The sequence below is a fragment of the Bactrocera oleae genome, chromosome 4 (genome assembly GCF_042242935.1).
Source record: "Bactrocera oleae isolate idBacOlea1 chromosome 4, idBacOlea1, whole genome shotgun sequence".
In the NCBI taxonomy this organism is placed as follows: domain Eukaryota; kingdom Metazoa; phylum Arthropoda; class Insecta; order Diptera; family Tephritidae; genus Bactrocera; species Bactrocera oleae.
The window spans coordinates 61,724,745-61,728,473 of record NC_091538.1 but is presented as its reverse complement, the minus strand read 5'-3'; positions in this window follow the sequence as shown (position 1 = coordinate 61,728,473).

Here is a 3,729-nt window from a genome sequence, read left to right as displayed (position 1 = left end):
TTTTTATTGCTGCCGGCGAACTGTTTGCTGCCCGTATTTGTAGCGCTCACTCTTTTCTACTGCTTTTTGTTTTTTTTTTGTGTGCGCTTCGCTCTTTACAGCTCCACACGGCCACTCAAGTTGTTTGCTGCGTATTCGGAGATTTCGCGCTGCCCAGCGCTGACAGCCGCAAGCATTGAAGCTAAGGGACCAGCGGAAAAACTACAAATAACACAAAACATTAAATGAATAGTAAGAACAAAAATAACAAAAAACTCTGCTTGACTCCACGCCGCGAACAATCACCGGGGAGCGCTTGCCGAGTTGCGCCGCGCTGTGCTCCAAGTGAAGCGTAGTCTACAGCGTAAGAGTAGAAGAAGAAGAATAGAAAAAAAAATAAAACAGAAACTGTAAAAAGTAACAACAAAAACAGGCAGCATTCACTGTGAATGTGATTTTTCAATTGTTTGTGGGTGCGGAGCTTATGGAGGGGCGCAGGCGCTGTGTACAACGCGGCTGATTTGTGGCAACCAAACTCAATTGTAAGGCAAGCGAGTGACAGACGTTGCTTTGTTGTTAGTGTGTTGTTGGTATTGCTTGTAGAAGGAAACAAATAAGAAGGAAGCAGTAAAGTACCGACATTGTGACAGACGTAGGCAGCATTGCGACAACAACAATAAATAAAATCAGCAAGAAATGTTTGGGGAACAATGGCACGAAAGACGGCAATACAATAAATACACACACACCTACAAACATATATATTGTATAGCGTATATATCAAATGCCAACTATGGGAAACAAAACAACCGCAAAGCCAAAGCAAAAAACAAAAAAACAAGAAACATAAAACAAAAAGTCAAAGAAATCACAAATAGCAACAACATCAACATATGTACATAAGCTTTTATGTAGTCGCATTTTGTGTACAATGGGAATTATGGCACAACAAAACCATCAAAGACCGCTAAGCGTCGTGTAGGAAACAAACCACGAACTTCCTCCCTTTGTTGCTAAATTAATTGTTGTGATATTTTATTTACTTCTTTATTATGGCGTTCATTTCGCAGTTGCTGTTGTTATTGTTGCTGCAACTTACTTTCTTGCCATTTTAAAGCTCTCACCAAACATTGTGCGATGACTCATTGCGTTTTAGTTGGAGTTACTAGCAACTTCGTCTACAATAACACTCACACACACACACATACAAAGCAATACTAAGTTGAGCATTACCGGCTTGCGGTCTTGCAACAAACAACACTGTGTTTGTGTTTCGAAAACAAAGTGGCAGTAATGAATAATACCGGTTGTACCGCAACTTCGACACTCTACGACTTCGTTTTGAGGTTAACCGGGTTTTCATTTCATAGCTTTCATACTGTGATACATAAGAATGAGATATCCTATCGCTGGCTTTCAGATTCTCATTACTTTGAGGTTAAACTGGACCCTTTATCATACTAGATTCATTTCTGGACATATTAATGAGTTGACTACATAAGTCTTCACTACCAAAAATAAAAGGAAGTCTATCGTAGGCTCAGATAAAAGAAAACTCCTAAAAATAATATGAAATAAAAAAATACCAATATGATTGAGTAGGTTGTTGGGATTCAAGTTAATATAAGGTCTAGATAAAGCAAATCCATTATTTTTCCAATAGATGGATTTAGTAATCTATATCTCGCGACTGGGTTACTTTATACAGCGTTAGATAGACAAGTGGCCAAGCAAGGATAGATGGTTAGGAAGATTTTTCTTTATGTTTGGTGAGATTGGCAAGGAAACACCTACTATGAGCTACTTTCCAAGGCCAAACTCTTAATTTGGATCTGTACTGTTTACACTTGGACAATTGAAGAAAGCAATCACCCAGAAACGACCAACTTTGGCTAATAGGAAAGGAATTGTCTTCCATCAGGGCAAAGCCAGAGCACAAACATTAATATTGACTCGTTCTGGAAACTTGGTTGGTCGGTTTTTTGCAAACACTTTGTCGCACGGATTTGGCACCAAGTAGATGGAGGTTTCTATAAGAGTGACATCATGAAAATTCCATTAAAATATCAACAAGTTATGAAACTGAACGGTGCATATAAAATCGTATCATTCTAACTATAATAATGGATTTCTGTTTACTAGACTTTATTTAACAAATTCTGACGTTATTGTTCGCTGTTAATAAAGGAAAAAGAGGTACTCACAGTAGTACTCTCTAGTTACCCTTGGCTTTCATACTTTGTCAACTCTCATGTCTGTCTCATTTCTGATAAAATGTTAAGCCATATTGGTCAAAATTCCGCCTTTATCTGACTTTCCTACGTGTATTTTTCTACTCGCTATGATTTAGCTCTGCTCTTTTGCAAAGATTTACATGGAAAATAGCAGAAAAGTTACTCAGCTTAAATCTATGAAAGTATATGGTAATTTCTCATCAAATTAATATACGGTAGACGCTCACATTTCCTTTCTTTATTATTATGCCAAGCTATTGCATTAAATACAGTTTGTTCGATTCGCTACTCTCTAAGGCAAAAGTCCGAATTTTTTATTTTTAATACGCTTTTTTATACTTCACATCCTCTATAGAAAGAAAATTGTATAACTCTCATACAACTCACACAAAAATCACTAAAAATTCAGAGAAAGTTATAAATCTGCCCCATCACATCATATTACTTAACATATCCTTTTATTTACGTTAGCTTGCCGGTTGACTTATTGAAGCGCATTACTTCGGCTTAAATCTATTGAAATTCTCATTAATTGCATCCTGCGCTTGTATCTATTTAACTCGTACTTTTGTTTGTGTATTCTGTGATAACTGATTCCGGGAATATACAAAACACTTAATGCGCTGCTCTGGATCACTCTCTTACTTCCTGTCCTGCTCTCCGGCGTCCAATCAGTCGCAGTCTTGCTTATATTGAAGCGGGGGTGGTTTCCACGGCGCTTATTGGATTTTCTTTCTTTTCTTCTCTACTTTGCTTATGTATATTTACGCCTACAAAAAGAGCTCGAAAATAGATGAAATAAAAACGATAAAAATAAAAGAAAACCGCCACACGCATTTAGACAACTCGAGTCTGAGTTTATGAGCATGAATGAAAAAAATAAACATTTCCAGCGGCAGTCAAACAATTACGATGAACGTGAGCGCAATGGTGACTCGAGACGGCACAGTTGTTTTTATTGCACAGAGCCAAGAGTTTGTGATTTGCCGATGAGCGTGGCGATTATGCTGATCGTCGGTTGCTTAGTTGAGTTATGAACGGTTGGGGCGGCGCAAGCGTTTGTGAGATCTTTAAGATATAAAATCTGTGGCACATCAAAAAATAAATAAAAGTGAAAAAGTAAATGTTAATGGTTTAGAAAAGTAATATATATAGTATACGTATATATGTATGTATATATTTACAACATATTATTGAAAAATATTGTGTGTCTCTGAAAAAATGTGGAAAAAAACCATTCAAATTCATAATGAACTGTAAAAATGCGTGCTTTAGGCAATTAGATGCCGCCGCATCAAAAATTCCACGCTTAAATTAGTAAGACAAATTTCTATATTAAACGCATTTACTTATCGCTTACCGGTTTTCTACGCTTCTGCTGGAGAAATGTGAAATATTTTTGTCTGGCTAGTAATGTGTGTTATTTATATATTCAATTTTTGTTTTGTTTTGTTTTCTTACATTTAGTATAAGCGCGTAGTTACAGCAGCTAGACGACTACAGGTATTTAAAGGTG